At 41.0% G+C, this 23,529-nt stretch overlaps 1 protein-coding gene across 3 annotated transcripts in view; it reads right to left on the bottom strand.

Moving 5' to 3' along the window:
* The window catches only part of INPP4B (inositol polyphosphate-4-phosphatase type II B), an 894,316-nt gene that overhangs the window by 603,938 nt on the left and 266,849 nt on the right, over positions 1-23,529 (bottom strand). The window contains exon 1 of one of the 3 annotated variants that reach the window (XM_055404683.2): positions 3,527-3,541. The exons of the other annotated variants lie outside the window; for them this stretch is intronic. The gene's annotated coding sequence lies outside the window, so the exon portion shown is untranslated. Of the gene's footprint in view, positions 1-3,526; positions 3,542-23,529 lie in introns of those variants that run through there. 3 annotated transcript variants of the gene reach the window in all.

The following is a 23,529-nucleotide window of genomic DNA, read 5'->3' as shown; positions in this document are numbered from 1 at the left end:
ATATAGGTTTCTTAAGGGTCAGGTGGTCTGGTATTCCCATCTCTTTCAGAATTTTCTACAGTTTATTATGATCCAAGAGTCAAAGGCTTTGGCATAGTCAATGAAACAGAAATAGATGTTTTTCTGGAACTCTCTTGCTTTTTTGATGATCCAGCAAATGTTGGCAATTTGATCTCTGGTTCCTCTGCCTCTTAAAGCTCAATATTCAGAAAACTAAGATCATGGCAGCTGGTCCCATCACGTCATGGGAAATAGATGGGGAAACAATGGAAACAGTGTCAGACTTTATTTTTTTGGGCTCTAAAATCACTGCGGATGCTGATTGTAGCCATGAAATTAAAAGACGCTTACTCCTTGGAAGGAAAGTTATGACCAACCTAGATAGCATATTAAAAAGCAGAGACATTACTTTGCCAACAAAGGTCCGTCTAGTCAAGGCTATGGTTTTACCAGTCGTCAGGTATGGATGTGAGAGTTGGACTATGAAGAAAGCTGATCGCCGAAGAATTGATGCTTTTGAACGGTGGTGTTGGAGAAGACTCTTGAGAATCCCTTGGACTGCAAGGAGATCCAACCAGTCCATTCTAGAGATCAGTCCTGGGTGTTCATTGGAAGGACTGATGCTAAAGCTGAAACTCCAATACTTCGGCTACCTCATGCGAAGAGTTGACTCACTGGAAAAGACTCTGATGCTGGGAGGGATTGGGGGCAGGAGGAGAAGGGGACAACAGAGAATGAGATGGCTGGATGGCATCACCAACTTGATGCATATGAGTTTGGGTGAACTCGGGAGTTGGTAATGGACAGGGAGGCCTGGGGTGCTGTGATTCATGGGGTCACAAAGAGTCGGACATGACTGAGTGACTGAACTGAACTGAACTTCCCAATTCAGAAGTTTCCATTACCTAGAGGAAGTGCTGCATAAATTGAGACTCTCCAAAGGATTAAAGAGCTTCCCAGGCAGTGGGAAAGAACCTGCCTGCCAGTGCAGAACACATAAGAGACATGGGTTTGATCCCTGGGTCAGGAAGATCCCCTAGAGGAGGGCATGGCAACCTACTTCAGTAGGAGTCAGGCAGGCTACAGTCCATAGGGTGTCACAGAGCCGGACATGACTGAGGAGACTCAGCAGGCATGCAAAAGATTTTTTTAAAATTGCAAACATCAGCATTTATCCATTTCTAAATCCACAAACAATCAGGCTTTTTACAAAATTATGAGCCATTCTTTTCAAAACAATGTAAAAGAGTAAGGTAAGTTCCATTTTTGTCTATGAGTCCCGTTGGGCTTTAAATGAAAGTAAAGGCCATATTTCAGAACCTCCTAAGACTTTCAACTGTTACTTGACTGGCAGCGCCTAGTCAACCTCAGATATTACTCACTCAAGTACTCTAATTTTACAGATCATGTATCTAGTCCTGCACATTCAAATATTTATACATAGGCTAGATGGAAAAGCCTGGGTATAAGTAGTTGAATTTCTATCAGGTCTTCCAATTTGTTGTTATTGTTTTAATTTTTATTGAAGTCTAGTTGATTCTGGGCTTCCCAGATCACTCAGTTGGTAAAGAACCCATGTGCCAATGCAATAGATGCAAGAGATACAAGTTTGATCCCTGGGTTGGGAAGATCCACTAGAAAAGGAAATGGCTCCCCGATCCAGTATTCTTGCCTGGAGAATCCCATGGATGGAGGAGCCTGGCAGGCTACAGTCCATGGGGTTGCAGAGCCAGATATGACTAAGTGCATGCTCTCTCTCTCACACACAGACACACAACTTCACGGTTGATTTACAGTGTTCTGTTAGTTTCATGAGCACAGCAGAGTGGATCAGTTATACATATACATATGTCCACTCCTTTTTTAGATTCTTTTCCCCTTATAGGTTAATACAGAATCCCCTGTAATCCCCAGAGCTAGAGTTTTAAATTTCAATGCTCTGTATTAGCTGGCAGAAGTGTTGAATCCTGAATATTTACATTGAACAGGAGTTCATTCTCTGAATATATTTGAATCCACAAAAAGCAACATAATTGAGGTCAGCTCTGAGGGTGGACAGGAGACCTATCACTCAACCTGTTGGGTTTGAGGGCATCACTGAGCTTTGACAGGAATGAGGACCCCAGCAGAAGTTGCTGATCACGAACTACGACGATAACAGCAGTTCCCTCCCACTGGGGACAGGTGCTGTTCCCATCCCACTCCCCGCACATTCCACCCCACTTTCACCCATCATCCTTCTGTTAAAGGCGGGCGACGAGACCAGAGGGATCAGAGTGCCCCCCCATCCATTCCTCAGAAAGGGTAGTAGGAATAAGAAAAATCTCTCATCATAGTTCTTTAAAAGAATTTATATTTATATTTAAAGAATTTATAGTGCTGAAATCAGTAAGTTTACTCTCATTAAATATGTTTTCCTTATTTCTGATACCTGTAACTAACAATGAAACAAATATATGCATATTGAGAAAAGTACACATAAAAAGGCATATCCCTGCATAAACACAACTCTCCTCTTAAATTGCCACAGCCAAAGTAATCACATTCTTAAATGCTTCTCCAACCACAGTTCATTACATACTCTAGGAAAGGTGTTTCATTCTTGTCGTTTATTTATTTATGCACCTGAAAAGGAATAAAAACCATTTCTAATTCGGGTACTCTCAAATCATACTCTACCTTCTTGCAATTAAAACACAAATTTACTTAAGACACTGCTTGCCTAAAACAACCCTGTTTTCAAAATAGTCACTCCATGAAATTTGTTAGTAACAGCTGAACGCTCAGGAGCAGAGCAAAGCTTCAATTAAAGGATTACAGTCCCAGATTTAAAATGCGAGAGGCTGGAAGCTTGGGACTGAACATTTCTGCTCTGCATTCATTGTTTCTGACTTTAGTTTGGTTTTGATTATTCTTTTCCCTTTTCCTTTCTTGCTTTCTTTTTGCCTTTGGGTAGAATTATAAATTATAGGGAGAAAAAGCAGTCTGATCTTACCAAGGAAGTTGTTTCTTTTATTCTCAAGTTGGTTCCCTGCCCCGCCTTTGTGCAATCTAAAGCTTCATTTCTGGTGAGTCACCAAAGTCCAAAGTCTGCCCCACAGTGTTACCTGAATACTTGAATTACCCAGGAACCAGCTTGCTCGCAGGAACTCTGTTTTGCCTCATATAAAAATGAGCTTTAGAAATGTTTAAGCAATAAAACACTAAAAAATATTTAAGCAAAAAAAAAAAAAAAAAACCAACCAAGTGAAGAAATAAAGGGCCTGGACGTTGGATTTCACTGCTACCAATCAACATGTCCTTTCTCTCTCTCAATAATACCACGCACATTTCTAAGCAACCCAAACAAGTTACTGAAAATTGGACACTTAATGGATTTTTCCGAAAACACACAAAATTGACAACTCATAAAAACCATTCATCGTTTTCCCATCACTGATATATTAAGAGCAGAAGAAATGCATCAACAATCTTGTTAGATAATCGCACTTAGCCACTGAAGATGCTATTATTTGATCAGACATACCTTAATGTGTAATTCAGTGCTTCTCAGGATTGAGGCAGAATTGATTCTCAGCTGAATAAAAAAATACCAAATAAATATTTTTTAACTTCTCAGTAGGTGATAATCCAGTAACTCTGAGAAACAATTCATAGGCATATGGAACAAATTACTATGGTAATTGCAAAAGGATTATGAATACTTATAGGTCAGTAGTCTTGACCTTTTCAAAGCTAACCGGTCCTCTGCAACTAGAACTTAAAAATAAACGAGATGGTTGCAATGTTTACCTTTTTTTTTTTTTTTTTTTACGTGAATGAGAGCAAGGTAATGAATTATTTAAAAATACCATCTACATTTTTGATGGGCTCCCAGGTGGCGCTAGTGGTAAAGAACCTGCCTGACAATTCAGGAGACATAAGAAACGCAGGCTGGATCCCTTGATCAAGAAGATCCTCTGGAGGATGGCATGGCAACCCACTCCAGTATCCTTGCCTGGAGAATCCCATAGTCAGAGGAGCCTGGTGGGCTACAGTCCACAGGATCACAAAGAGCTGAATAAGACTGAAGTGATTTGGCACACACGTACCTATATTTTTACTTTGTATATGGGTGTGACCACATGTATACCTGTGGCTGATTCATACTGATGTATGGCAAAAACTATCACAGTATTGCAAAGCAATTATCCTGCAATTAAAATAAATAAACTAATAAAAAAACAAAGAATATTTTTGTTTTACTGGGAACACACCCACATTCTGTCCTGCTGTCTGACAAATTCTAAATGGCCCCTGGATGGCAAGAAAAAAGGGAAAACTACACAGTCTTCCTTTATTTATCTCAATTCTGACCTTACATTTGGAAAAAGTGAAGGATAATTCTGGCCAGTGTTTGTTCAGTTCTGGAACAGACAATATCAATTTCATAGCAGTGCCATAACCATTTACTGCCATCACAGCAGGGCCACTAGCCTGATGAAAACATAATTGGAAAAAAGTCTTCTTATGTGGCATTGTAAACCATCTGCCATGTTCAGGTTTTACAGTATGTAGCAAACTTAAAAAAGAAAAGAAAAAAGAAACAAATTTCAGCATCTAAGAACTACAAAAGACCACATTACTAGGGAAGGAAACACAAAAATAAACAGCAAATTAACATGTAAAAATACCTCCCACTGCAAATAATAATGGATTTGTATTGCTTTATCATGTTCCTATGTGTGCTTCAATATATTCCCAACCTCTCAAGGAGTAATTTACTTATTTTTGTTTGCTTACAACCACATAGTGCTATGTGCCCAATCCAAGTACTTTATAGCTATGAAGTAACTCTATTTGCATAACAACATTATGCATTAAGCACTGTTATCATGCCCATTTTACAGATGGAAAAAGTGAGCAAAACAGTCAGGACTGAAACAGTTTATAAGAGTATCTTTACTCTAACCACTATACTATGTGATCGCTTCCTTTCTTTCCTATATAAATCATAAAAATTTCTCTACAATGTAGGTTATTCTTAAAAGCTGAGGATTATATTCTGAGATGAATTTCAGAGCGAGCATTAACATCCAAATTCACATTCTAGTATGCTGTAATTTACGGAATATGCACGTCTTTCCTGAAAAGCTTTCATATAAAACACAGGTCAACATAAAAGATGAAAGACGCTTTCCTGCCACCAGTGATGAAGACAGTGATTAGGCCCACTGCATGTGCTGGACTGATATATACAAATATATGCATATTGTATATAAAATGAATGCCACCTCTCATTCAAAAATATCCTCTATACAGGAAATGTATAGGTAAGAAAATAAAATCAACATTATTTTCCCTCCCTCCTCCTCCAAAATACGATTTATTGTTTGTAGTGAATAGCTATGTGTAAGAATCAATAAGACCCTTCTATCCAAAACAGAAGGTAGCAAAAAGTAATGAGTAAATAAAACTAAGGAAAAATTAATTATCGTCTCCCTACGAGAACTAAAATATATACTAAAGAAGTCACATCATTTTTCAGTGACTGTTAAAGAACAGAAAGAAACCATATTTGCTTCTATAGGTATTTCATTTCATACCAAATAATGGACCAATTTTTAATGATATTAATAATATGTTCTCTTGCTAAACAACCACATCCCAGGAGCCCCAGACTTTTCTCTTTCTCTCTCTTTTTTTTTAATCCCTGAGCACTCATTTGAAAATTAACTTAGAGCCCTCATTACACTAGTTCCTTTATCCACTGAAAATGTTCAATGCATTGTGAAAATTAAAATCATCAGCTTTCTGAGAGGAGCTGGGCACTGGTACACGGAGGCCTAGAGTGAAGTATACCTGTGCAGACAAGCTCTGGGGTATCTCCGCTCCTGAAGTCTCCTCCAGGAGTAGGTGAGGCGTGACAGTGATGTTGGTGCAGCAAAGGAGACTCAACCTCTTGGCAATACCGAGGAGCTGGTGGGAAGTCGAAAGACATCGACCTACAACATGGCTTCTCACAACCACAACACTGCACTCTGGAAAAAGCACAAGGCGGTGAGAAATCTGCCTGTAATTATTGTTTAAGGCGAAGGACTCTCCCTGCTCCTCTGCTTGTGGGACTAGTACAGACAGAGATAAATAAGCAAGGATTTAGTGATTTGAGAGGTTTTTTTGTACAGAATTGTTTATCTGGGTGAGAATGTTCCAGCTTCCCCTCATTAACTCTCTGGCCTTAGGCTAGATTGTTATGCTTCCAGTACCTTTCTTTGCTCTACTGTAAAATGGAAAGGACAATATTCATGTACCTTCCACATTTGAGTCTCATGGTTGGCACTACATAAACTGTCAGTGAATGGCTGACAAGCATTAAACAGGCACTCAATAAATATATGTATATAGCGCTCAGTCGCTCTGTCATGTCTGAGTCTTTGCAACCCTATGGACTGTAGCCCGCCAGGCTCCTCTGTTCGTGGGATTCTCCAGGCAAGAATACTGAGTGGGTTGCCATTTTCTTGTCTGGGGGATCTTCCCAACCCAAATATTGAAACTGCATCACCTGTATCTCTCAGCATTGCAGGCAGATTCTTGATGGCTGAGCCACTAGGGAAGCCCTATATATGTGTGTGTGTGTATATATATATATATATATATTTATATATCATATAATTATATACTGTCTATTTATTGTATAATTATATACTGTCTATTTATTGTATAATTATATACTGTCTATTTATTGTATAATTATATACTATTTATTGTATAATTATATATTACATATAGAATATAATAAACATTGCATATTATATATTATGATAAAATATATTAATATTACATGTGATATATATTTATATCTATATATTCCAGTCCATCCTAAAGGAGATCAGTCCTGGGTGTTCGTTGGAAGGACTGATGTTGAGGCTGAAACTCCAACACTTTAGCCACCTCATGCAAAGAGTTGACTCACTGGAGAAGACCCTGATGCTGGGACAGATTGGGGGCAGGAGGAGAAGGGGACGACAGAGGATGAGATGGCTGGATGGCATCACTGACTCGATGGACATGAGTTTGAGTGAACTCTGGGAGTTGGTGATGGACAGGGAGGCCTGGCGTGCTGTGATTCATGGGGTCGCAAAGAGTCAGACATGACTGAGCGACTGAACTGATTATATATTATACATATATATATATATTTGCTATGTACATTCAAAGAATTACAGTGGCAGGGAGGGCAGATTGGCTGGTTTGGGTGGGCTACACAAGATGTGACTGTCCCCCCACACACAACTGTCTCTAGCTGATGCGATCCTTACCTCCAAAACTCCCTGTTCCTGCAGGAGGAAAGGAAATGGCCGCATAGTTAAGTTCTCTGCATATGCACAAGTTCCATTCCAAGAGCACATTGTAAGTCCAATAAAGCTAGACTAAGTACCAGTTAACACAATCAGCTATAGTACTGTGGTTTGATCCCTCAGTCAAGAAGATCCCCTAGTGGAGAAAATGGCAACCCACTCCAGTATTCTTGCCTGGGAAATCCCATGGACAGAGGAGGCTGATGGGCTACAGTCCATGGAGTTGCAAAGAGAGTCAGACACGACTAAGCACGCATGCACTCTATATAGTACTGTTCTGCAACAGATTTATAATACTTTTCACGTAAGTAATAACAAAAATAAACAAAAAGTAAGGAAAATATTTTAAATCTTACAGTACAGGACCTTGAAAAGTACAGTAGTATGGTACAACAGCTGGCATACAGGGGCTGGCATCAAGCAAACAGGCAAGAAGACGGACTACAGGAGGGAGAGGATGTGGGAGTCGGCAGAGCTGAAGGAGCATCAACAGCAGGAGACAGAGTCATTGCTGTACAGTCAGTAAGTCAAGTCCAACACTTTGCAACTCCACGGACTGCAGCACGCCAGGCTTCCCTGTCCTTCACTATCTCCTGGAGTTTCCCCAAACTCTTGTCCATTGAGTTGGTGATGCCATCCGGCCGTCTCATCCTCTGTTGAAGGACAAGCGGCAATTTCATTCATGCCTGACATTGATGGAAAGCACGTTTAAAAGTTCACAACTTGAACGTTTATATGCAGGGGAGGTACTGTGCCCAATCCCAGTACCAAGATCTTTATCATATAAAAAAGGGTTGGTAAAGCCAAACAAAACCAAACCATTCTTCTGCCATTGGTTTCATCTACCCTTTTTACTGCTCTCTGTGCTCTCCTGCTTTCTGCAGTGGAGAACTACATATTTATGTGCCAGTGACTAGCAGTGGGGAAAGGACCGCACGGGATGGCCAGCCAAGCACATATTTGGAAGCCTTAAGAATATCAGAGTAATGTGTTATATGCCAACCCACAGAGAACCCCCAAGGGGAGAGGGTTCAGAAGTGGCTTCTTCCATCGATCTGGCCTGTCTTTCTGAGTAGTTCAGTGTGGCCTGGGTCCTCAGGACACAGACGTGTTCTTCAATAGAAAGCATCCCTCTTGTACTTTGTACTGTGCATCTTGTGCTACCCAGTCCCTTTGTTATTTAAACAAACCTTTCCCTTTCTTCCATGCCCAGGGCCCCACATCCATTTACGGCTTGCTTCTGGCACAGGTGAGTGGTGATTCTTTGCTCCTAAAATAACATTGCAGGAAGCAGAGAATTTTGTTCCTGAGGCAGGCTATCATGGTTCTGGCCTGAGGGCAGACATTTTAGAAATCAACCATACACCTGACTACCTGATTAGAGAGGGGTTATCTCCCCCAGCCTGTTTCTAAACCACACTGGGGGAGGGGGGGAAGTATCAGTCACCATCTGACTCTCAAGGTCTGTTTTTTTTTAAACCTCCAGCTATTAAATCTGGCTTGAGCTATATTAGTTTGGTGAAAAAGATGTGTGTGGAGGGAGCAGGGTTTAGCATACCATTATTGACTCCTTGCACTAAACCATAGGCTGACCGAGTTTAACTTGAGAAGGCCACAAATGATTTCTGAGAGGCCCTCTTACTGGATCACTGCCATTGCTATCTATGGTCTTGACTTTAATCTCCTCCTCATTAAACCCATCTAGAATTCCACTGACAATTACATTCTCCATTGTCTCGTGTCTCTCTGCTTATAACTTCTTTGCTATACATGTTTATTTATTTGCATAGAATTCTACAATTTACAGAAATGCTTACACACACATACATACATACATACACACACATATAAAGTTGGTGGCACAGTGGCAAAGAATCCACCTGCCAATGAAGAAGATGGAAGAGATGCTGATGCAATCCCTGGGTCGGGAAGAGTCCATGGTGGAGGAAATGGCAACCTACACCCGTATTCTTGCCTGTAGAATCACATGGACAGGGGAGCCTGGCAGGCCACAGTCCATGGCATCTCAAAGAGTCGGACATGACTGAAATGACTGAGCACGCACACAAAGCACACACTATTCCTCCTTTCTCCAGTGTGTATATTCTTTTAGTCAATTACTTTAAACATGCTGATAGGAAAAATGGTATTATCCCCATCTTACAGGTGTAAAGTTCAGAGAAATTAGGAAACATAATTGAGGCCACACAGCTAAAAACTGCCAAAGTCAAAATTCTAACCAGGACTGTCATCAATGCCAAATGCCTTAATATGATACTTACGATACTATAAAATCTGAGTTCCTCTATACCCAATAGTATACCCAGCTGCTTACAGCTAACCTTTCTACTCCAGCAAAGTCAGTCTTTCAACTCTCCTCCATCTTTGTCTGGAGGAATGCCTCCTTCCCTTGCACTTTCTACCTCTCAACTGGAATATTCTTAAGCCTTCTTATTCACTGTGTCTCCTGATCTAGAATCTTCAATAGCCTTTTATCTGCATACGCGTGTGTGCATGCTAAATTGCTTCCAGTCCTGCCCAACTCTTTGCAATTCTATGGGCTGTAGCCCACCAGGCTCCTCTGTCCATGGGATTCTCCAGGCAAGAATACTAGAGTGGGTTGCCATGCCCTCTTCCAGAGGATCTTCCCAACCCAGGGATTGAACCCACGTCTCTTATGCCTCCTGCATTGGCAGGTGGGTTCTTTATGACTAGCGCTACCTGGGAAGCCCTCATCTGCATATGGTCCAGTTCAAATCCACTGTTCCTCCAAGCTTTCCCACAGCACCACAGCTGAGCACCATTTCTTCCTTCACAATCCCATGCAGTTATTTTCTACCCGTCACGTGGACATCATGAGGAGGCCCTCCTGTCGTTAAATGTTGTTTCTGCAGTAACTCTCAGCCTTCCCTTGGCTGGAGAAAGTGACACAGAGATTAGGGAATGAGAGGCTCCCCTGAGACACCATGTACTCATGTCACCTTCTGTTCAGCTGTCACTGGAGACAGAAAATGCACCAATTTATCAACAGGGTACTTTTCAAAATTGTCAGGACTCAACTCAAATATCCTCTTCTCCATAGTGCCTTCTCTGTCTCTTTAGTTAGAACTTAGCAAGCATTCTCCTATCCTCATATTAACTAGTGCTGGCTTCTTATAGGGCACTTACTACAGCAAACTATTAGGTATTTTGTTTCTTTATAAAGACGTCTCCTGCCTTCACTTCCATAGCTCCCTGGACACACGGAGAGTGACAACCACTGTGAGCCACTGTGGCCTGGCTCCAGACAGACTTCATTCAATGTTATGGGGCCAGGTGAATGCCTGAACGAACAAATGAAAATGCAGATTTCATGGAAGCCAGAATGGTCTCCCTAAATGACGTTTAGCTAGCACCGAAAGCCTCAGGCTATCCAACGAAAGCCTTGTTAATCCTTAATTTGGCTGAAATAACTCTCAGCTCTGATAAGGGTCAAAAGAAGAGAAATTTACTGTGGAATATGGTTTCCCTCAGGAAGTTTTAGCCACGTTATTTTTGGCTCTAAGTTCAGCCTCAAATCCCAGTCCGCTCATCGTGCAGCAGAATCACAATGAGAAGCCAAACAAAAGGAAAAAAATAGAAAGGAGAAAAGATAAAACAAGCAGAGTTGCCACTGGACAGAAGCAGTAGGCAGAGTCACTCAAGGAGAAAACCAAAACAAGAGCTAAAGCCACTTTAAAAAAAACAACTGCGCATTTCTTTTTTTAATTAATTCTTTTAATTGGAGGCTAATTACTTTACAATATTGTAGTGGTTTTGGCCATACATTGACATGAACCAGCCATGGGTGTGCATGTGTCCCCCATCCTGACCCCCCTCCCTCCTCCCTCCCCATCCCACCCCTCAGGGTTGTCCCAGTGCACTGGCTTTGAGTGCCCTGCTTCATGCATCGAACTTGGACTGGCAATCTGTTTCACATATGGTAATATACATGTTTCAATGCTACTCTCTCAAATCATCCCACCCTCGCCTTCTTCCAGAGTCTAAAAGTCTGTTCTTTATATCTGTGTCTCTTTTGCTATCTTGCATATAGGGTCACTGTTACCATCTTCCTTAAAAAAAAAAAACAAAAAACTGCGTATTTTGAAGACCTACTCAGATTTAACAGATGTGACTATGGTGGGCTGTGAGGTAACCAAGATTAATTAACTGAATCAAGGTTTCCTTGACTATATTGGAGAAGGCAATGGCAAGCCACTGCAGTACTCTTGCCTAGAAAATCCCATGGATGGAGGAGCCTGGTAGGCTGCAGTCCGTGGGGTTGCTAAGGGTCGGACACGACTGAGCGACTTCACTTTCACTTTCACACACTGGAGAAGGAAACGGCAACCCACTCCAGTGTTCTTGCCTGGAGAATCCCAGGGACGGGGGACCCTGGTGGGCTTCTGTCTATGGGGTCACACAGAGTCGGACACGACTGAAGTGACTTAGCAGCAGCAGCAAGGTTTCCTACCAGCCATCTGCTTTCTCCACTGTACCTCCCTGTCTTTCTATTTCTTTTGATGCTATATTATAAATTTAAAAGTCCTACAGGTAAAAAATAACATAAATGCTATTAATAATAGTAATAAAATGATAATGTATATACCCCTGAGTCCTATTTCCTCATCAATAAGGTGAAGTGATCAGAACAGCTATGAGAGGAATTCACAGAGGCTTTATCAGTATTAAATAAAAGACTATAAAGTGTTTAGGACACAGAAGGCATATTGAAAACATTCAATAAATATTACTATTATTGGTAACTATCATCTGCCTCAAACGCATGCCTGTCTGAGTAAAGATCGTCCTGGAAAAGCTGGCATGAAAATAGAAGTACAAGCATGAGCTATTTGATGGTGATGGTTTAGCCGCTAAGTCATGTCCAACTCTTGCGACCCTATGGACTGTGCCCCGCCAAGTCCCTCTATCCATGGCATTTCTCAGGCAAGAAGGCTGGAGTGGGTTGCCATTTCCTTCTCCAGGGGATCTTCCCGGCTCAGGGATCAAGCCCAGCTGTCCTGCATTGCAGGTGGATTCTTTACCGACTGTGTCACCAGGGGAAAAAGACGTAATGACACTATGCTCGACCATTACACCCTTGACCTCTTTGGCTCCTGTGTATATCACCCACCCGGTTGCTCAGATAATTCAAGGTGCTTTATGAAAATTACATTCAGTGTGTGCTCAGTTGCATTTGTGAGACTGAGTCCTAGCCTGTGCCCTTCCGTAGGTGTTACACGCCCACTGTGGTAAAGGGCAGGGGCTCCTAGCTTTTAAAGTAGCCTGGATATCATCGGTGGTCTCCTAATATCGCACAGGTAACACAGCTACAGTTCCACTCAGCATCCAGCTAATTCATTTGTTTAACAAATATTTATCGAGCTTCTAATGCTCACCAGGAATGTACTTGGGCTGGGAATGTAGCAGTGAACAAAGAAGATGAAAATCCCAGACCTATGAGATCTCCATTCTAGTGGAGCATGATCCAGAATAGTAAAGAGCAGAAATAAAAATGCTTAATCTTTGGAAATGCCATCTCATCAGCCCAAACATAAGCTGTCTTTACATTTGAAATAAAGGGATTTTTTTAAATTTATTTTATTGGAGGCAAATTACCTTACATTAATATATTGGTTGGTTTTGCCATACATTGACATGAATCTGCCCCGGGTGTACATGTGTTCCCTTTCTTGAACCCGCCTCCCACCTCCCTCTTCCCCATATCCTCCCTCCAGGTCATCCCCGTGCACCAGCCCCAAGCATCCTGTATCATGCGTCGAACCTGGGCTGGTGATTCATTTCACATATGATAATATACATGCTACAATGCCGTTCTCCCCAATCATCCCACCTTCACCCTCTCCCGCAGAGTCCCAGAGACTGTTCTATACGCCTATGTCTCTTTTGCAGTCTCGTATACAGGGTTCAGGTTACCATCTTTCTAAATTCCATATATATGCGTTAGTATACCGTATTGATGTTTTTCTTTCTGGCTTTCTTCACTCTGTATAATTGGCTCCAATTTCATCCACATCATTAGAACTGATTCAAATGCATTCTTTTTGATGGCTGAAAAATACTCCATTGTGTATATGTACCAAAGCTTTCTTATCCATTCATCTGCAGATGGACATCTAGGTTGCTTCCATGTCCTGGCTATTATAAACAGTGCTGCAATGAACATTGGAGTACATGTGTCTCTTTCAATTCTGGTTTCCTTGGTGTGTATGCCCAGGAGTGTGATTACTGGATCATATGGCAGTTCTATTTCCAGTTTTTTGAGGGATCTCCACACTGTTCTCCATAGTGGCTGTACTAGTTTGCATTCCCACCAACAGTGTAAGAGGGTTCCCTTCTCTCCACACCCTCTCCAGCATTTATTGCTTGTTGACTTTTGGATAGCAGCCATTCTGACTGGTGTGAAATGGTATCTCATTGTGGTTTTGATTTGCATTTCTCTGATTATGAGGGATGTTGAGCATTTTTTCATGTGTTTGTTAGCCATCTTTATGTCTTCTTTGGAGAAATGACTGTTTAGTTCTTTGGCCAATTTTTTGATTGGAACGTAGGCAAAACACTCTCCAACATAAACCACAGCAGGATCCTCCAAGATCTACCTCCCAGAATATTGGAAATAAAATCAAAAATAAACAAATGGGACCTAATTAAAATCAAAAGCTTCTGCACAGCAAAGGAAACTATAAGCAAGGTGAAAAGACAGCCTTCAGAATGGGAGAAAATAATAGCAAATGAAACAACTGATAAAGGATTAATCTCCAAAATATACAAGCAGCTCCTGCAGCTCAATTCCAGAAATAAAGGGATTTTTTCATAAAAAGTTGTCTTTTACCATGGCGTTATACAATGGTAAGATTGGGGATACGACTTTCTATGTTACCACCTATTGTTTTTCCTGATACACCTTTAACTTCCTTTTTTGCACAAAGGAGACCAAATGAGAATAATCTATCAAAAGAAAAATAAAAGCCTACTGGCAATAAGGACAGTAATTATAGATAACTTAAAGCAGAAACAGCAAAGCTTTAAAAGGAATGCACAAATCCTGCCTCCAGGGGAAAGAAAGGGACCAAAGTCACTTTTTAGGCCCAATCTCCCTGTCTCCACCATTCCCACCTTCCTCCCTCACTCTGGTGTCTGAAACTTTTAAAATTGGAAGTAGCACCTCTGGTTACCTATCCACGCTGCTACCTATCAGCCCCAACCCCACACACACCTGCTGGAATAGAAATATCAAATCCAAATCCAGAATTTTTAAATACAAGAGAACAAAATGCTGTCTTGGAACAATTCCAAGAGAACAGAAAGAACCATCTGATCTTTGGCAGAATGTGCTCTCCTTTCTGTTGTAAGGCTCATACTCTTTGTAAACATTTTATGTAAAAAGATAGAAATGGTGATATGGAGAGAGAGAAATGGCGGAAAAGGTCAATGCCTATTAAGTTCAAGGCGCTACCCTACACTACACATGGAAGCAAACTTGGTTCTAGAAACGGGGACAGACATGATGCCCATTTTACAGATAAGGAAAGTCAGAACTGAAGACCACACTAATGTGCTCAAGTTTTCATGACTGGCAGCTGACGGAGCTGTCGCTTACCCTCTGACAGCTTACTGCTGCCTTCCATATGCTTAACCAACTGTCTTTCTCAACACCATCAGCTCCATCTTAACTCATGATCCCCCCATTTCCGTTTCTTGTAGTAGATAGAAAAACTCTTGTAAGACAAGAGTTATGTCATGTGATTTTTATATTGACCACCGATATTGAAACAAGCTTAAATTATAAATCACTGAAAATACCCCAATTCTCATAGTTCTGGGGGCCAGAAGTCCAATAGCAACGCACTGGTAGGTTTGGTTTCTCCTGCAGTGGCCTCTCTCCTTGGCTTGCGATGGCCACCTCACATGGTCTTTCCTCTGTACACACGCATTCCTGGTGTTTCTTTGTGTGTTTAAATCTCCTCTTCTTACAACAGTCAGATCAGATTAGGGCCTACCTTTAACTCATTCACCTCTTCAAAGGTCCCATCTCCAAATACAGTCACATTCCAAGGTACTGGCTTTTGACACAGGAATTTTAGGGAGCATAAATCACTCAATAGTCAATTCTAGCTTTTATAAATGTTGCAACATCAATCAACTTACTATCGGGTCTCCTTTGTCTGCACTCTTTAAAGTGATTTACCCATCTTGACTGTGACCCATTCCATTTTCTTGCAAAATTTAACTCTCAGAGAAATTATGTCCCTCTTAAGTTTCCAGGGAACTCATGACTGTGGACTCACAACTGAACTGTAAACATGCCTTAGTTTTGTAATCTATCCCTACCAATATATACACACATACAAGCAATAGCTACAATTTTGCTAAACTCAGTGTGTTAAACATTGTATTGAACATCTGCCTTAGTTCATCTAACACAATTTATCGATTCCCTGGAACAAATCTACATGGTCTCTCCACTCATGGAGCCATCTAAGAAGGGAACACTGGACTAGTGGGGAAGTAGATAGTAAACAGGCAAGTAGACAAGCACACATCACATTCATAATGTGAGTTATGGAAATGTACAAATGTCAGGAAGAGGCTGTGAATGGGAATGCCAGTGAAAGGTGGACACCAGTGGGTTGGGGGAGAAAGAAACCTACTTGATGCTGGGTGGTGAAGGATGTTCTCCCAGAGTTGGAGACATCTCACCCGAGGTCATAAGGATGGGAAAGACCCGATCACAACCATATAAAGAGCAAGGAAAAAGAGTGATTTCAAACCAGGCACTGCAAGTACAAAGACCCTCAAGGCAAGACAGACACTGGTGTGTTTGGGGACCTGAGGACAGAATGCAGAAAGCAACGGGTCATAGAATGAAGAATCCAGCTTTTGCTTATGCCGTCTAGCAGCTGACCTGTACAAGCATTAACCAGTATAGCGCTGTGATCAAGAAAGTAGGCTCAGGCGTGAAGGGCCTGGGTAGGGATGACATGCTTGAGTTCTAATCCCATCTCGGCTACTTATTAGCTGTGCTGACCTAGATTCAACTTTCCAGTTTCAAAAGCATCAAGGAGTTGTTGCATTTGCAGGTCACTGCAAAAGTGACATGAGTTAAAACAATGTAAAGCACTTAGAGTTTGGCACATCATCTGCATTCTGCAAATATTAGCTATCTTAACATGAAATAAGCCCAATATACAGTTTCCTCTCTTTGTGCTGCTTCTTGTATTAAACTTACATCTGTATATAATTTTAATAGTTAGAAACTTTTTTTAAATTAATGATCTCTAATTAAGAGATATAGTTAATTTGGGGAACAGCTGACCCCATGGACTGAAGCCTACCAGGCTCCTCTGTCCATGGGATTTTCCAGGCAAGAGTACTGGAGTGGGGTGCCATTGCCTTCTCTGGACTTTAAGACTTCACATGACAGCTGTGGTTAAAATTCAGGTGTTAGTTTTTGCCAAGAAAAAATATCCCAGTGCAGGTTACAAAGAATATATTTATATGATCTGTTTTTATATTCAAAGATTAGAAGAAGATAAAAAACATGCTAAATATCTGGTTTTCTCTCTTTTTTTTTTTTTTTCCCCTCTCCTGTCCCTCAAATGCCTGAAACATTTTGGCAGGCTCAGAGAAGGCAGAATCTGTTCCTTTTTATGGGATAAAGTTAAATCAGAGAGAGAGATATTAAACAAATAAGGTCACAATCATTCAATCCACCTCTAACACAATTTCAACTTCTGGGGCAGATTAGAAGTTTCACAATTCAGCAAGCCCAAATTCACTCACTGTTACATGGAATTTTATGTTATTATATAACATCCAGTCCAGGTTCAGGACATGTCTTAATTGCACATTATATACAGGATTCATCTTTAGATCAAAGAGTAATTCTGGACTATCTCTCCTCTCACTTCATCACTGTGAGTTTTCAGGAAGAACTATGTCTGAAATAAGTGTAGAATAGGGGCTAGACAGGGCAGAGAGTAGCGTATCTTGTTATTATTTGGGGTGTAAAGAACAGGACTGAAGAAAAGAGAGCTGAGAAAAATCCATCAGTTTCAGAAAAATATACTTTTGTTGGCTCTTTGAAGAAAGGATATGAAATCTGGAAGGACAAAAATAAGGACACATTCTATATTCCTTAAAGAGTTTTAGGAACTTTTTCTCCAAGTTTTGTACTGCACAAAGAAAAGCACTCAGGTATTTCCCCAGAGCCGTTATCTCTCAGATCTAGCTCCCAAGTCCTATTGGAAGTCAACGAAGGGCAAGCAAACAAAGTACCTAAGTTACTGTCAGATTCACAGGCTATTGATTGATACGCTATCCTACAAATCATCTTAAGGTCAGCAGGCAACAATTAATTCTCCAGAAAATGTGTGCTACAAAGAAATAGAGAGGAATTCTGTTCCTCCCTTAATCATTACTTCCAATAATTTATCTTCGTTCAGATTACCTGGAAAATGGACCATTACAATTATTCTAAACTGGGCATCAGTGCAGGCACATTGTTCTTTGCGTGAGATGGTCCCAGAATATTGCAAGGATATGACTTCTGTAACCAGCTGGTGCTGAATCTACACAAATTGAGGATGGGACAGTAGATGCAACTTAAAAATTACTAGAGGCACAAGGAAGGGATAAATTAGGAGTTTGAGATTAATATATACACACTACTATAAACAAAATAGATAAAGAAAAAGGACCTGTAAGGCACATGGCAGTATATTTAATATCCTGTGATATACTATAATGGAAAAGAACATAAAAAAGAATGCATACATATGTATAACTGAATCACTTTGCTATACAACAGAAGCTAACACAATATTGTAAATCAGTAACTGTACTTCAATTTTAAAAATTAATCAATTTAAAAAATTATAAGAGGTAATGGCTGGCATGAGTGAGGCTAACCATATTCAGTAATTGTGTTAAAATAAAAGAATATTAATCAAATGAAGGAACAGCCTACTTTAAAAAACCATTAAGAGATACACCACTGCTGTGCATTGTGGGAGCCAGCAATTTGGCAAGCATGTGTTGTACACACTGCTTCTCTTCCCAAACACCTGACACCTGCTGCTGCCAATTTGTTTTTACTGTAGAAGCCCTAGTGTTCTTAAACACCTTCTCCACTCACTTCCCTAATTGGCTAAAAAACACAATCATCAAATGGTTAAGAAAATACATCTGCTCATGGATGGCTACCGGTTGGGAAAAAGAAGATGTTACAAAATTATAAATTCGTTTTTAAAGACTGAAGATGGACCGAGAATCTGTACCCTATATTTAACAAAGCTGTCAAGTGAAACCACAAAAATATGCACGAGAAAAAAGCATATGCCCTTATGTTTGCTTTACCTAAATCAGTTCAAGTGGGTGGAAAGAAACTCAGGGAACCAGAGGTCTGTGAAACTTTAAGTAGATTGCTCAAACAATATTTTGCCATGTGTGTAGGAGAAGCTGGGCAGAGAGCATGCAAATTAAAATTTATGTCACCTGGAACTAGAGAGGTTCCAAAGAGAACATCAATGACTCATACAGGGGATAGCGCTAGTTATTAATAGTAGCAGAATCAGTCTATAAAGAAGATGATCTAACCAAAGAGAAAAGTTCTTTTGAAAAAAACCTTTTCAACAGAATAGTGAGTATAAAGTACATCTCTTCATCAAATGGGCATGGGCCAAGGCCCTTATGGGAAGCATGGTGCACATCCCCTATCTGGCATGTTTCACACTTGCTCATCTGTGACAGCTGAGGAAAAATCAGAAAAAAACATCAACTACCCCCATAGATCCCTATAAAACCAAAATGAATAACAGTCCACATGATCGTGTCATAACACATGATGAGCTTGGCAGTTTACTGTACATTTTGCTATCGGTGTTTAATGTACAATTTCTCCTAACCAGAGATTAATTACCATTTATATTGGGTTATACATCTATAATACAGAGAATAAGCCACTAGGATGGAGGCTCTCTTTTACTACTTTATGAGCTGTGTGACCTTCATCTGAACTATCTAAACCTCATTTTCTTTATCTGAAAAATAGATATAACAATAATAATGTGCCTCTTACCTCCAAGGATCGAATTAAATATATGTGTATCTCCAGCTAGCCTTGCTACTTTTTTTGCTCTGAATGAGGTCATATTTATTTTTAGACCAAAACTACCCTGATTCCAAGACCCCACCTGCCTAAGCAAGAAGTCAGTCCCTCTCAGAGATGCCATCAATGACTTTTGAGACTCTAGAAAAGGGACTTTGCCAACTGCAGTCATTCTCCCTCTCCTCTTCAGCTTCCACTCCCACTTCCAGTCCGAATCCTACTAGAAAAAGGGAGCCTTACCACCACCTCTCAGAACGAAGCCGTTGTGAGAACACTTTGGTCGTGAGCCACGGCAGCTGCCAACTGATGCTTGTGAAGCTGCTACATCTTCAACTTGCTAAACTCCCCGATTCCCTGTGGAGCTGGGTAACACAGTCTTCTTCCCAGCTCTGTGATACACTTTATACTCGGGCCATGGTCAGCCGCACCAGCTGGAGGACCACCTCTCCCTAGAATCTCAGTCTCCTAAGCCTTCCCTCGGAGAAGGCAATGGCAAGCCACTCCAGTACTCTTGCCTGGAAAATCCCATGGATGGAGGAGCCTGGTAGGCTGCAGTCCGAGGGGTCGCTAAGGGTCGGACAAGACTGAGCGACTTCACTTTCACTTTTCACTTTCACACATTGGAGAAGGAAATGGCAACCCACTCCAGTGTTCTTGCCTGGAAAATCCCAGGGAAGGGGGAGCCCGGTAGGCTTCCGTCTATGGGGTCACACAGAGTCGGACATGACTGAAGTGACTTAGCAGCAGCAGCAAGCCTTCCCTCTGCTTCCAAATGAGATCACAGTCCACAGAACTCCACAGAGAAGCGATCCTTTGTCATCCCATCCTACCATCTGTCTTCTTCCATCCCTCACCTCAAACAAAACCTCCATAAAGTCTTTACAGTGTCCATACAAGTGAAATGTGATCTTCATACATACTCTTTGCGACCCCATGGACTGTAGCCCGCCAGGCTCCTCTGTCCATGGAATTCTCCAGGCAAGAATACTGGAGTGGGTAGCCATTCCCTTCTCCAGGGGATCTTCTCAACCCAGGGATCGAACCTGCCTCTCCTGCATTGCTGGCAGATTCTTTACCATCTGAGTCACCTTCCAGTTTCCAGACAAAGCCCCCAGCAAATAAGTGAATGCAAACACATACTAGTGATAATTGCAAGATAGGCTGGATATAAAAACAGCATGAAAGACTCAGCACAGTTAACTGAAATACCTGTATGTGTGTGGATGTATGCATTCATCCAATATTATTCCAATAATATTCCAAATATTCATGGAACCAGTTTATTGAAATAGCTGGGGATTTGTATCAAAAAACAATAGTATCTGTTTCATAAGATAGCTTTAAAATTCACTCTTTTGGATTATCCTTTCTTCCCCGAATAACACCTCTGAAACACCCCATAGTCTTTTCTGATTGGGTTCAGGTATTGACAATTGCATCATTAGGTATTAAAAAATTCTGTTTCAATCAAAATGAAAACTTCAATTTCTCGGTCAATTCACAGATTCTCTCCATCCCCTGCCTGTTGTCTCTGCCTTCAGTTCAGTTCAGTTCAGTTCAGTCGCTCAGTAGTGACCGACTCTTTGCGACCCCATGAATCACAGCACGCCAGGCCTCCCTGTCCATCACCAACTCCTGGAGTTCACTCAAACTCATGTCCACAGAGTCGGTGATGCCATCCAGCCATCTCATTCTCTGTCCTCCCCTTCTCTTCCCACCCCCAATCCCTCCCAGCATCAGAGTCTTTTTCAGTGAGTCAACTCGTCGCGTGAGGTGGCCAAAGTATTGCAGTTTCAGCTTTAGCATCAGTCCTTCCAATGAACACCCAGGATTGACCTCCTTTAGAATGGACTGGTTGGATCTCCTTGCAGTCCAAGGGACTCTCAAGAGTCTTCTGCCTTAGAAACCTGATATATACTCTGTCCTTCTCCCTCCTTGTCTGATATTCTCTGTACTCTCCTACCCCAGTGGCTCAGTGGCAAAAAAAAAAAAAATCAGCGTGCAGTTCAGGAGTTGAAGGAGATGCTGGTTCAGTCCCTGGGTCGGGAAGCTCCCCTGGAAGAGGGCAGGGCAACCCAGTCCAGTATTCTTGTCTGGAGACTCCCATGGACAGAAGAACCCAGTGGGCTACAGTCCATGGGGTCACAAAGAGTAGGACACGATGGAAACAACTTACACATATACTCTCCTATTCTGACAGGTATAGAGAATGAACAAAAAGAAAATAAATCTTGTTTTGTTTCTAAAAAGCTTTTTAAAGATAAATTATTTATTTTTTAATACTTTCACATATATATAGACAAATTACCAAGATAATTAAGAGAGTTCCCATGGATCCCCACCCCGATTTCCACTCTCATTAACATATTACATTCAGACGGCATATGTGTCTGTAATATTAATGAACCAATATTGATTGAGTGATACTGGGTTGGCCAAAACGTTTGTTTGGGTTTGTTTGTTTGCACTTATTGGAAAAACTGGAATGATCTTTTTTGCCAACCCAATATTATCAGAAGTGTATATTTCATTCAGACTTCCTTAGATTTTCCCTAATGTCTTCCTTAATTCTTAACCAGAATCTCATCCAGGACATTTTTATTCCATTTAGGCATCCTGTCCCCTTAGGATCCTCTTGCCTAAGACACTGTCTCAGACTTTCCCAGTTTTCGGTGATCTCTTTCAGGGAAGATTGGCCAGCTGCTTTGCAGAGTGTTTATCAACTAGAATTTGTCCCAACTGTTTTTCACATGATTACACTGGGACTGAGAGAAGTCCACAAAGGTGAAAAGCCATTTTCACCACAGCACATCAAGGATACATGTTATCAACATAACACGACTGTTGATATCGACCTTGATCCCTGGATAGGGCACCTTCTTGTCAGGTTTCTAGACTGTAAAGTTTCTCCTCTTTCCTCCCTTCCATGCAGTGATTTTTTGGAAGAAAGTCACGGTTTTCCGACCACACTGAAGAAGTGAGAGATCCATGTCACCTTTTTGAAGGCAGAGTATCTACACAAACCATTTGCAATTCTACTACAAGAAAGATTTCAGAGTATCTACACAAACCATTTGCACTTCTACTACAAGAAAGATTTATCTATTCTCCCTATGTATTTACTCAATTATTTCTTCCTATCTGTATGGATTCATAAGTGCTTATTTTATTGTTTGAGTTATAATCCAACACTATTTTATTTTGTCGTTCAAATTATTCCAGCTTCAGCCATTGAAAGTTCTTTCTGGTGACCCCTTTGATAGATTCTCAGCATTATGAGTTTGTGTATGGGGTGGGGAGTTGTTACTGTTCTGTGTTGTTACTGCTGGGTCTTTCTTGATTTTTGTAAGAACAAGATATTCTAGGTCCATTTTATGTATGCGTTAGACTCAACCATTTTTCCAAAGAGCCTTGGTTCATTTTATTGAAGACTGATATTAGAAAGAAAGATCTTTTGTTTTAAATTTTTTATGTATTTATTTTAATTGGAGGCTAATTACTTTACATTATTGTATTGGTTTTGCCATACACTGACATGAATCTGCCCCGGGTGTACATACGTTCCCCATCTTGAACCCCCCTCCCACCTCCTTTCCCTTCTCATTCCTCTGGTTCATCCGTCAGAAACAAAACCCAGTCCCTTTGACTTCAGAACCTGGGGCACTTCATTACTACTTTACGTTGACTGATTACATTTTGTTGTTTAGGAGCTAGGTCGTCTAAACTCTTTTGCCACTTCATGGACTACAGTGCACCAGGCTTCTCTGTCCATGGGATTTTCAGGCAAGAATACTAGAGGGGGTTGCCATTTCCTTTTCCAGGGGAACTTCCTGACCCAGAGATTGAACCCCCATCTCCTGCATTGGCAGGCAGACTCTTTACCATTGAGCCACTGGGGAAGCTTGACTAATTACATATGACATATCAAATGCTTAGATATTCGTATTCTGGCAAGCAGAAAAAGGACATATATAATAACACAAAACACTGTCTTAAGGTTGCTTCACTTTGATTTCTTTGACCCTTAGGTATAATGACTTTGCC

Source organism: Moschus berezovskii, chromosome 19 (assembly GCF_049115385.1).
Source record: "Moschus berezovskii isolate FMDL1 chromosome 19, NW_MosBer_1.0, whole genome shotgun sequence".
Taxonomy (NCBI): domain Eukaryota; kingdom Metazoa; phylum Chordata; class Mammalia; order Artiodactyla; family Moschidae; genus Moschus; species Moschus berezovskii.
Note: the sequence above shows the minus strand (reverse complement) of the source record. Positions and strands in the feature narration are given on the sequence as shown.